Here is a 13,059-nt window from a genome sequence, read left to right as displayed (position 1 = left end):
TGTCTAGACCTGGAGTACAAGACAACTTTGTATTTATCAGACTTGTTTTTGGTCACCTGTGTGTGTGTGTGTGTGTGTGTGTGTGTGTGTGTGTGTGTGTGTGTTAGTATGAGTGACACGAAGAAAAGCTCCGAGTTTGAAGAGAAGTTGTTTGACACCACGTGTTGGTCTAGAAATGTCTAAACCTGGAGTACAAGACAACTTTGTATTTATCAGACTTGTTTTGGTCACCAGTGTGAGGGACAGGAAGAAAAGCTCCGACGAGTTTGAAGAGAAGTTGTTTGACACCACGTGTTGGTTTAGAAATGTCTAGACCTGGAGTACAAGACAACTTTGTGTTTATCAGACTTGTTTTTGGTCACCAGTGTGTGTGTGTTTGTGAGTTACAGGAAGAAAAGCTCCGACAAGTTTGAAGAGAAGTTGTTTGACACCACGTGTTGGTCTAGAAATGTCTAGACCTGGAGTACAAGACAACTTTGTATTTATCAGACTTGTTTTTGGTCACCAGTGTGTGTGTGTGTTTGAGTTACAGGAAGAAAAGCTCCGACAAGTTTGAAGAGAAGTTGTTTGACACCACGTGTTGGTCTAGAAATGTCTAGACCTGGAGTACAAGACAACTTTGTATTTATCAGACTTGTTTTGGTCACCAGTGTGAGTGACAGACAGAAAAGCTCTGACTAATCTAGGGAGAAGTTGCTTGACCCCACCTCTTGGTTTGCAGTTTGCATGTTGAAATGTGTCGACCCTTGAATATAAGATCATTTCTCTTATTCAGAATATTTATTTGGGTAGTGTGTGTGTGTGTGTGTGTGTGTGTGTGTGTGTGTGTGTGTGTGTGTGTGTGTGTGTGTGTGTGTGTGTGTGTGTGTGTGTGTGTGTGTGTGTGTGTGTGTGTGTGTGTGTGTGTGTGTGAGAGACAGGAAGAAAAGCTCAGTGTTTATAGAGAAGATGTTTACCACGTGTTGGTATAGAAATGTCTAGACCTGTACTACAAGACAACTTTGTATTTATCCGACTTGTTTTGGTCACCAGTGTGAGTGACAGGAAGAAAAGCTCCGACAAGTTTGAAGAGAAGTTGTTTGACACCACGTGTTGGTCTAGAAATGTCTAGACCTGGAGTACAAGACAACTTTGTATTTATCCAACTTGTTTTGGTCACCAGTGTGAGTGACAGACAGAAAAGCTCTGACTAATTTAGGGAGAAGTTGCTTGATCCCACCTCTTGGTTTGTAGTTTGCATGTCAATGTGTAGACCCTTGAATATAAGATAATTTCTCTTATTCAGAATAGTTATTCGGGTAAGTCACGTGTGTGTGTGTGTGTGTGTGGGACATGTAGAAAAGCTCAATGCATCTTGATCTCTACCAGTCGAATGTCATTTCACAACAATGAACCTTTACGGGCCAACAACTTTAACCCTTGTTCACAAATCACACACACAAATGCAACCTGATGGAACTTCCTGCTTCAATAATGTGTGTGTGTGTGTGTGTGTGTGTGTGTGTGTGTGTGTGTGTGTGTGTGTGTGTGTGTGTGTGTGTGTGTGTGTGTGTGTGTGTGTGTGTGTGTGTGTGTGTGTGTGTGTGTGTGTGTGTGTGTGTGTGTGTGTGTGTGTGTGTGTGTGTGTGTTCAGGCACATTGCATGCATTTAAGTGTTAACATGAGCGCTGTTCCACATGATCTATGAGCATGTGAATGTATTGACCCACCAAGCGGATCATGGTGTGTGTGTGTGTGTGTGTGTTGGCACACTTTGGCGTTTTCATCACATGTTCCTGTGTGACTTAACCCCTGAAAGCCTCTTGTGACATTCCTGTGTTTAACGTGCAAGCTGTGACACGGTGTCGACTTTTTGCAGCCAAAGTTAACGATCTAATTGGCCAATGAGGACCCGGAGGGATGGTCGTTCAGCACCGAGTCACGTCGGCGTGCTCCGGTACGAACCCGGCGAGGCTGCAGAAAGACACTTTCCCTAAGCACGTACTTTGCATTCCTCACACAGTGGCGGTGGCGGTGGCGGTGGTGTTGTTGTGCGTGCGTGTTATCCGAGGACAGGGCACGGTTGCCAGAAGTGAAGCGGTTATGTAATGCCTCCGGTTCGTCCGCAGTGTTGGAATACGGACCAATGAGAGCATATTTTTTTTTACCAATGTCAAAAATATGGTGGCTAAACCCATCCATGTAAATTAGAGGCAATTCCCAAATTTTCCAGGAGACCACATGAGCAATTACCTTTTAGTTATGCTCTGAGCAAAATCATGCACTGCATACACTTATACGACCTAATGCAAACAACCTTCCCTAGTCATGGTGCAAAAAAATAATAATACATTCAACCAACACAAAATGTCAACAGACATGATCACTGAACTTTGTGGCTATTATAAAAATAAATAAAGTCCATTGACCATAAAAATTCAAACAAAGCATCATGGCAAAAATGCAAAACACATTCCACACTTATCCATGTTTGGTGCATTTTGGCTGCTTGATATTGCTGATTGATTACAAAACATCAAGAAGGTTGTCTTGGAAATGAAGGTTGAAGTTGAATTTTCACATACTTTTAGTATTCAATTATATTAATTATTCATCACTAATCCATTATTTTAATATATGTACAAACACATGTATGTGTATGTGTACATATATGTACAGTATGTGTGTATATAGGTAAATTGTTTGTATATATGTATACTGTACGTCTGTGGGTGTATGTGTGTATACATCTATATGTATGAATGTATGTATATGTGTGCGTGTGTGTATGTATATATATATATGTGTGTGTGTGTATATATATGTATATGTATGTACAAACCCTGTTTCCATATGAGTTGGGAAATTGTGTTAGATGTAAATATAAACGGAATACAATGATTTGCAAATCGACATCCACAGTTTCCAAAAACAATTTGAAATGTGGACTTGTCAGACCACAGAACACTTTTCCACTTTGTATCAGTCCATTTTAGATGAGCTCAGGCCCAGCGAAGCCGACGGCGTTTCTGGGTGTTGTTGATAAATGGTTTTCGCCTTGCATAGGAGTTTTAACTTGCACTTACAGATGTAGCTACCAACTGTAGTTACTGACAGTTGGTTTCTGAAGTGTTCCTGAGCCCATGTGGTGATATCCTTTACACACTGATGTCGCTTGTTGATGCAGTACAGCCTGAGGGATCGAAGGTCACGGGCTTAGCTGCTTACGTGCAGTGATTTCTCCAGATTCTCTGAACCCTTTGATGATATTGCGGACCGTAGATGGTGAAATCCTTAAATTCCTTGCAATAGCTGGTTGAGAAAGGTTTTTCTTAAACTGTTCAACAATTTGCTCACGCATTTGTTGACAAAGTGGTGACCCTCGCCCCATCCTTGTTTGTGAATGACTGAGCATTTCATGGAATCTACTTTTATACCCAATCATGGCACCCACCTGTTCCCAATTTGCCTGTTCACCTGTGGGATGTTCCAAATAAGTGTTTGATGAGCATTCCTCAACTTTATAAGTATTTATTGCCACCTTTCCCAACTTCTTTGTCACGTGTTGCTGCCATCAAATTCTAAAGTTAATGAATATTTGCAAAAAAAAATGTTTATCAGTTTGAACATCAATTATGTTGTCTTTGTAGCATATTCAACTGAATATGGGTTGAAAATGATTTGCAAATTATTGTATTACGTTTATATTTACATCTAACACAATTTCCCAACTCATATGGAAACTGTGTGTGTGTGTGTGTGTGTGTGTGTGTGTGTGTGTGTGTGTGTGTGTGTGTGTGCTTGCGCGCACACATAGTAGACATGTATGTGTATATAAAATGTATGTATATGTAGTCGGCTTTCAGCCCTTGACCAAAATGTTTTGGCCCGATGCGGCCCCCAATTTAAAAAGTTTGGACACCCCTGATTTTGATGAACCAGATAGCAGACACACTGAAGAAGCCTCCCAGAGTAAGACTAGTGGAAAAAGACCGACACAAGGGGATGTTTGTGTCGAGGGTAACACTTTAGTATGGGGAACATTAATTAGTTGCTTAGTAACATGCAAATTAGTAATATATTGGCTGTTAATTAGTCATTAAGTACTTAAGTACTTATTAATGCCTTATTCTGCATGGCTTTATTATACAACCAGTAAGGCATTGACTAAGTCTTCCCTAACCCCGATCCTGACCCTAACCCTATGTTAATAAGCAACTAATTAATGGTTCATACGATTATACACCTATGAGGAAGCACTGCCTGGGGAGTCTGTGGTGGGCTCTCCTATTTCTGGGGCTGAGGTTGCTGAGGTACTTAAAAAGCTCCTCGGTGGCAAGGCCCCGGGGGTGGATGAGATCCGCCCGGAGTTCCTTGGGGCTCTGGATGCTGTGGGGCTGTCTTGGTTGACAAGACTCTGCAGCATCGCGTGGACATCAGGGGTGGTACCTCTGGATTGGCAGACCGGGGTGGTGTTTCCTCTCTTTTAAGAAGGGGAACTAGAGGGTGTGTTCTAACTATTGTGGGATCACACTCCTCAGCCTTCCCGGTAAGGTCTATTCAGGTGTACTGGAGAAGAGGCTACGCCGGATAGTCTAACCTCGGATTCAGGAGGAACAGTGTGGTTTTCGTCCTGGTCGTGGAACTGTGGACCAGCTCTATACTCTCGGCAGGGTGCTTGAGGGTGCATGAGAGTTTGCCCAACCAATCTACATGTGTTTTGTGGACTTGGAGAAGGCATTCGACCGTGTGCCTCGGGAAGTCCTGTGGGGAGTGCTCAGAGAGTATGGGGTATCGGACTGTCTGATTGTGGCGGTACGCTATCTGTATGATCAGTGTCAGAGCTTGGTCCGCATTGCCGGCAGTAAGTCGGACACGTTTCCAGTGAGGATTGGACTCCGCCAATGCTGCCCTTTGTCACCAATTCTGTTCATAACTTTTATGGACAGAATTCTAGGCGCAGTCAAGGCGTTGAGGGGATCTGGTTTGGTGAGTGCAGGATTAGGTCTCTGCTTTTTGCGGATGATGTGGTCCTGATGGCTTCATCTGGCCAGGATCTTCAGCTCTGACTGGATCAGTTCACAGCCGAGTGTGAAGCGACTGGGATGAGAATCAGCACCTCAAAGTCCGCGTCCATGGTTCTCGCCCGCAAAAGGGTGGCGTGCCATCTCCGGGTTGCGGAGGAGACCCTGCCCCAAGTGGAGGAGTTCAACTACCTCGGAATCTGGTTCACGAGTGAGGGAGGAGTGGATCGTGAGATCGACAGGCGGATCGGTGCGGCGTCTTCAGTAATGCGGACGCTGTATCGATCCGTTGTGGTGAAGAAGGAGCTGAGCCGCAAGGCAAAGCTCTCAATTTACCGGTCTATCTACGTTCCCATCCTCACCTATGGTCATGAGCTTTGGGTTATGACCGAAAGGACAAGATCACGGGTACAAGCGGCCAAAATGAGTTTCCTCCGCCAGGTGGCAGGGCTCTCCCTTAGAGATAGGGTGAGAAGCTCTGTCATCCGGGAGGAGCTCAAAGTAAAGCTGCTACTCCTCCACATCGAGAGGAGCCAGATGAGGTGGTTCGGGCATCTGGTCAGGATGCCACCCGAACGCCTCCCTATGGAGGTGTTTAGGGCACGTCCGACCGGTAGGAAGCCACGGGGTAGACCCAGGACACGTTGGGAAGACTGTCTCCCGGCTGTCCTGGGAACGCCTCGGGATCCCCCGGGAAGAGCTGGATGAAGTGGCTGGGGAGAGAAAAGTCTGGGCTTCCCTGCTTAGGCTGCTGCCCCCGCAACCCGACCTCGGATAAGCGGAAGAAGATGGATAGATGGACGATTATACATCCCTATTGGTAGGTCTTTGTATTGCCTTTGAAGATGTCATCATACAGCAGAATGTTCATCTTAAAGGTTAGCGGGATGAAATATGAAGTAAATTAAGGTATTATTCTCCAAATTTCCATAACTCGTTTTTTGCTAAGTTAGCACAAGCTATTGAGTGAGTATGCATTGGAGTTCCCTTTTGTCCCCCACTAACTCCCTTTTTATAATGGCTGTCAAAACCAAATGAATCCAAGGATTTCCCTCTTGAAATACGCACAAATCTTATTAGAGGTGTAACTTGACCCCTCAGCCACAAGATGCCGCCAGAATACCATTGCGATATCCATATTAGACGCTTAGAATCTTCGAACAACTTACGTGCAATAAATACAATGTTGGTGAGTCGGCAGTGACGTATGAGTTGTGTGGAAGTGGTTACAAAAATATCCACGAATATTGTATAGTTTGTGTTTTTGCCTTTTTTAAAAACTGAGTTTTCTTGGACAAAAATGGTGTAAAACAGAAAAAAAACAACGAAAAACGGATAGATCTGAGGTAGATTGAGAGATTTGAGTGCTGAAAGTAAAAATAAATGGTTTGATAAGTACGACTTTTATGGTTGGAACCTTTTTTCAGGTCCTGTGGGGTATAGGCGCCGATCTACATTTCTGCCAGTGGGTGCCTTGTGTGTTTGTGTTGTCCCGATACCAATATTTTGGTACCGGTACCAAAAGTATTTTGGTACTTTTCTAAATAAAGGGGACCACAAAAAATGTCATTATTGGCTTTATTTTAACAAAAAAATCTTAGAGTACATTAAACATATGTTTCTTATTGCAATTTTGTCCTTAAATAAAATAGTGAACATACAAGACAACTTGTGTTTTAGTAGTAAGTAAACAAACTAAGGCTCCTAAATTAGCTGCTGACATATGCAGTAACATAGTGTCATTTATCATTCTATTTTGTCGAAATTATGAAGGACAAGTGGTAGAAAATGAATTAATCTACTTGTTCATTTACTGTTAATATCTGCTTACTTTCTCTTTCAACATGTTCTATCTACACTTCTGTTAAAGTGTAATAATCACTTATTCTTCTGTTGTTTGATACTTTACATTAGTTTTGGATGACACCACACATTTGGGTATCAATCCGATACCAAGTAGTTACAGGATCATACATTGGTCATATTCAAAGTCCTCATGTGTCCAGACTTTATAAACATAATATATGTTAAAAAATATCGACGTAATCATAGTAGTATCGACAAGATACGCTCCTGTACTTGGTATCATTACAGTGGATTTTAGGTGTAGATCCACCAATGGCGTTTGTTTATATTGTAGCGTCCCGGAAGAGTTGGTGCTGCAGGGAATTCTGGGATTTTGTTCTGTAGTGTTCAGTGGCCTAATGGTTAGTGTCCGTCTTGAGATCGGGAGGTTGTGAGTTCAAACCCCGGCCGAGTCATACCAAAGACAATGAAAATGGGACCCATTACCTCCCTGCTTGGCACTCAAGGGTTGGAATTGGGGGTTTAATCACCAAAAATTATTCCCGGGCGCGGCCACTGCTGCTGCTCACTGCTCCCCTCACCTCCCAGGGGGTGATCAAGGGTGATGGGTCAAATGCAGAGAATATTTGACAATCATGGGTACTTTAACTTTAACTTTATGTTGTGTTGCGGTGCGAATATTCTTCCAAAATGTGTTTGTCGTCGGCACATGTTTATGACAGTGTTGTTCATACTGTCACCCTTAGTGTGACATGTATGGCTGTTGATTAAGTAGGGCCTTCATTCGCTCGTGGGCAGTGTGTGCAAAGTCAAGACAATTGTGTCATTAGATCGTCATCGGGCACGATGAAACCTTGGTTAAGCTTTGTTATATCTGTAACTTTATTATTACGTAAAACAGATTAAACTCGCCACAAAATTAACAAGACTGATCTTGCAAAAAAATGTTTAAAAGATTGAAAGTTGCCATCAATCCCACGTGGGTGCTCGGGCCCCATGCTGTGAGAGACCTCCAAGGGTTGTATACAAATGTATCGTAATTGTTTAACAACAATCATGAACTCAAACTTGCACCAGCTGCTCGTCCTGAAAGATAAACGTCGCAGGAATGTGAGCTTGAAGATAAAGCCTGTTCCAAGGCTGCCAGATGTTGCATCACAGAAAAGACGACGTCGCTCTTAAAACGTGTCGCCGGCAGGCTTTTCCAGGAGATCGAACCGCGCGCACGTGCTAACGATACCATGTGCCATCGTCTTTTCATGTGAGACGTATGAAAATGGAACATCGTATCGCAGCTGGAGGCCAACATGTCGTCATTTAGAGTGACTCAAAGCAAAGGTTAACTATTTTTAAATGTGTGTTATGTCAAGTTGAGTAGGCCGTCCGATGTCTTTTTTTTGTTTTTCTGGGTGTGCCTCGAGGTGACTGCCGCAATCAATAAAGAGCGTGTCCCGCATGCGTGAACGCTTAACACGTTATTTCTTGCATAAGAAAGATGTCCAAAAGGAGACTCGGGGAGTTATTTATAGATTTGTAGCTCCGATTCTTCAGGGGACTTTTTGTGGTTGGGCCTTTTATCCTCATGAGGACATTTTTTCATTCATTTTCATTAGAGATGTCCGATAATGGCTTTTTTGCCGATATTCCGATATTATCCAACTCTTAATTACCGATTCCGATATCAACCGATACCGATATATACAGTCGTGGAATTAACAGATTATTATGCCTAATTTTGTTGTGATTCCCCGCTGGATGCATTAAACCAGTGGTTCTCAACCTTTTATCAGTGAACATTTTTTTAATTCAAGTACCCCGTAATCAGAGGAAATAATTTTTGGTTGAAAACAAAGAGATAAAGAAGTAAAATACAGCACTATGTCATCAGTTTCTGATTTAGTAAATTGCATAACAGTGCAAAAATATTGCTCATTTGTAGTGGTCTTTCTTGAACTATTTGGAAAAAAATATATAAAAATAACTAAAAATAAACAAGTGATTCAATTATAAATAAAGATTTCTACACATAGAAGTAATCATCAACTTAAAGTGCCATCTTTGGGGATTGTAATAGAGATCCATCTGGATTCATGAACTTAATTCTAAACATTTATTTTGTTGAAGTATTATTCAATAAATATATTTATAAAGGATTTTTGAATTGTTGCTATTTTTAGAATATTTAAAAAAAATCTCACGTACCCTTTGGCATACCTTCAAGTACCCCCAGGAGTACGCGTACCCCCATTTGAGAACCACTGCATTAAACAATGTAACTTTACCATGAATTGATCAACGTGGACCCCGACTTAAACAAGTTGAAAAACGTACTCGGGTGTTACCATTTAGTGGTCAATTGTACGGAATATGTACTGTACTGTGCAATCTACTAATACAAGTTTCAATCAATCAAAAACAAGGTTTTCCAAAATAAGAGAACGACTTCAACTCCAGTTATGGGAAAAAAGTGCCAACATGGCACTGCCATATTTATTATTGAAGTCACAAAGTGCCTTATTTTTTTTAACATGCCTCAAAACAGCAGCTTGGAATTTGGGACATGCTCTCCCTGAGATAATCCTAATACCCACTACAACTATGGGAAGTACTACAATACGAAGGTCCTGAGTAGTCTTGGGTTCAATCCCGGGCTCGGGATCTTTCTGTGTGGAGTTTGCATGTTCTCACCGTGACTGCGTGGGTTCCCTCCGGGTACTCCGGCTTCCTCCCACTTCCAAAAACATGCACCTGGGGATAGGTTGATTGGCAACACTAAATTGGCCCTAGTGTGTGAATGTGAGTGTGAATGTTGTCTGTCTATCTGTGTTGGCCCTGCGATGAGGTGGCGACTTGTCCAGGGTGTACCCCGCCTTCCGCCCGATTGTAGCTGAGATAGGCTCCAGCGCCTCCCGCGACCCCAAAAGGGAATAAGCGGTAGAAAATGGATGGATGGATGGATGGATATACTTTGACTTTCACAAAGTGCATTATTTTTATTTTTTTTCAAACATGCCTCAAAACAACAGCTACAAAAACAATGAAGGCACACAGTTTCAGTCCAGAGTATACTAGAGCATACTTGCCAACCTTGAGACCTCCGAATTCGGGAGATTGGGGGGGGGGGGGGGGGGCGTATATTGTAGCGTCCCGGAAGAGTTAGTGCTGCAAGGAGTTCTGGGTATTTGTTCTGTTGTGTTTATGTTGTGTTACGGTGCGGATGTTCTCCCGAAATGTGTTTGTCATTCTTGTTTGGTGTGGGTTCACAGTGTGGCGCAATATTTGTAACAGTGTTAAAGTTGTTTATACGGCCACCCTCAGTGTGACCTGTATGGCTGTTGACCATGTATGCGTGCATTCACTTGTGTGTGTGTGTGTGTAAAAGCCGCATATAATATGTGATTGGGCTGGCACGTTGTTAGTATGGAGGAAAAGCAGGCGTGACGACAGGTTGTAGAGGACGCTAAAGGCAGTGCCTTTAAGGCACGCCCCCAATTAAGTTGTCCGGGTTGAAATCGGGAGAGGGCACTGAAATTCGGGAGTCTCTCGGGAAAATCGGGAGGTTGAAACAGATACCGATAATTTTCGATATTACATTTTAAAGCATTTATCGGCCAATAATATCAGCAGGTCGATATCGGACAGCTCTCATTTTCATGTTTTCTCTGTTCTATTTTTTTTACAGTTTATTTTGTGTAATTCTGAAATATTTCCTAGGACTATCACTACACCAGAATTTTAGTAGTTGTTAGCGATTCATTTCCATGATTCTCAATCCTTATTCGATAGGACGATTTGTTTATTTAAAAAAAAAAAAAAAAGGCTGAACCCAACTAAATTGAATATATGCTTTTTAAAACTGACTTTGAAACATCGCAAAATAGTTGTATTTGTAAGTGGAAACATCGTTGGATCCACGTTCTTGACTGGGAAATGATCAAATTTCAATCTCCAAAAAGTAAAAAAAAAAAAAAAAATTTCAGACGGTGATCCGGATCACCCCCAAAATCAAATCCCAAACTGAAGGATAAAGAAAGTTGAGAAAGTAGGTTAGTTTTTTGTCTGTTGCTTCCAAGTATGCAGCAAGAGGGTTCACTCTTTGTATCGATCTCAGCAGTTGGGTGCACTAGTTCTATAGAATGAATGGAGTGAACCCCGTTGTCGGTCATCCACTGGCTTTGTCTCTATGGGTGGAGGTGGGACGGATAGCGCAGACAGAACGTTCAGGCTCATGCAGGTCACCCCCAAAATCTAACAACTTGATCCATATCCAATTATTTTTTACCTTTCCTGAAAGTTTAATCAAAACCCAATCACTAACTGCCTGTAGGGATGGTTACCGAATCTGGTGCTTTTTTTGGCACCGACCGGTCCTTCCGGGCTCCGTTTCACGTAAAATCCAACAGTGCCATGTTTCGGTAACTCTGTTGCGAGTGACATCACGCCCGGTTGCTGACTCGGCCCACTATCTCTGGGTCAGGGCTATTCAATTGGCGGCCCGAGAGCCACATCCGACCCGCCAAAGCTTTTTATTTGGCCCGCCGAATATCACCCAAATCGTGATGTCTTTTGTATCCGTGGTCGTGTTTTTTGTCTGAGAGTAACTAACGATCAAAACTCGTTTAATACATGTATCGCTAAATTTGACCAGTCGAGAGCAATAAAGCTGCACCTTAGGTTTAATTGTTATGAGTCACATTCGTTGTGTGCAATGTTTGATGTGTGAATGTTTAATTTCTATATGCATAAACATCTGTAGCTTGTGTTTATTTTATTTATGTAAAATACACAATTGATGTAATACTTTTGTAATGTTAGTTTTATGTTTATATTTTCAGTCTTACAAACCCAAATGAAGGAAGAAGTGTAAAGAAATAATTCAAAAGGAGGAGCATCAATCCTCAACAAAACTTCTGGAGCTTCCGTTTCTTCATGCTGTTAACTATCTGTCTAGCTGCACGCGCTGGAAACGACTAACGAGGGCAGAACAATGAATTTATTGACTGTGCAGTGTGAAAACCGATGGGTAAACGCAGTCTCAAAGGTATACAACCTGCAGAGACACTTTCTGATGAAACATCCCTGTTTCGATGTGCGGCCCCGGGGCCTTTGGGCTCTTGAAACCGTGGCCTTCTTCATGATGTAGTTGAATAACCCTGCTCAAGGTGATGTTGCCATTTTTAATGCCAACAAAGTATTTGACTCCAAAAATCCTCCAACGTATGTAAAGTAGGGCTCCACTCTTCCAAAAATGCGCTAGCTTGATAATATACGTTAGCTTTGCTATTGACATACTGCTGATTAGTAGAGATGTCCGATAATGGCTTTTTTGCCGATATTCCGATATTGTCCAACTCTTAATTACCGATTCCGATATCTACCGATATATACAGTCGTGGAATTAACATATTATTATGCCTAATTTTGCTGCAAGGGGTTCTGGGTATTTGTTCTGTTGTGTTTATGTTGTGTTACGGTGCGGATGTTCTCCCGAAATGTGTTTGTCATTCTTGTTTGGTGTGGGTTCACAGTGTGGCGCATATTTGCAACAGTGTTAAAGTTGTTTATACGGCCACCCTCAGTGTGACCTGTATGGCTGTTGACCAAATATGCATGCATTCACTTGTGTGTGTGAAAAGCCGTAGATATTATGTGATTGGGCCGGCACGCAAAGGCAGTGCCTTTTAAGGTTTATTGGCGCTCTGTACTTACTCATAAATTTTACTTTTTGAAACCGATACCGATAATTTCCAATATTACATTTTAAAGCGTTATATTTTATAAAATTCTACCCAAACATTTAATAAAGTCAAATACAAATAAGGCAACAAGAGAAGTATCACTTCTCTCTTCTGAAGTAAATCTGTACAGCAGATATGATCATCTACATCAGGGGTCCCCAAAATGTTTGATTCAGGGGCCGTATTGGGGTAAAACAATCTGGTGTGTGTGTGTGTGTGTGTGTGTGTGTGTGTGTGTGTGTTCCTCGCGCACTAATTGACTGACAGAGCGGCTAGGAGACACAGTGAGTAACAAGCGGTAGAAAATGGATTACAATTAAAAAAATATTTAAAAAATACATATATATACATTATTTTGGGACCTTCGGTCCCCAAACTACGGCCCGCAAATGTCCAAAATCCGGCCCGCGTGACGTAGTTTGGGGATCCCTGATCTACATCAACAATATGATTTGTCTGAGTGGCTGGACAGGACAGAATTAGAAAATAAAATAAAAATAAAAAATTGATTT

The 13,059-nt window shown here is 42.1% G+C and overlaps 1 protein-coding gene across 2 annotated transcripts in view; it reads left to right on the top strand.

The window, feature by feature from the left end:
- Window positions 1-13,059, top strand: part of slc24a4b (solute carrier family 24 member 4b) — a 131,875-nt gene that overhangs the window by 59,207 nt on the left and 59,609 nt on the right. The window lies entirely within an intron of this gene.

Source organism: Nerophis lumbriciformis, linkage group LG26 (assembly GCF_033978685.3).
Source record: "Nerophis lumbriciformis linkage group LG26, RoL_Nlum_v2.1, whole genome shotgun sequence".
Classification (NCBI taxonomy): domain Eukaryota; kingdom Metazoa; phylum Chordata; class Actinopteri; order Syngnathiformes; family Syngnathidae; genus Nerophis; species Nerophis lumbriciformis.
Note: the sequence above shows the minus strand (reverse complement) of the source record. Positions and strands in the feature narration are given on the sequence as shown.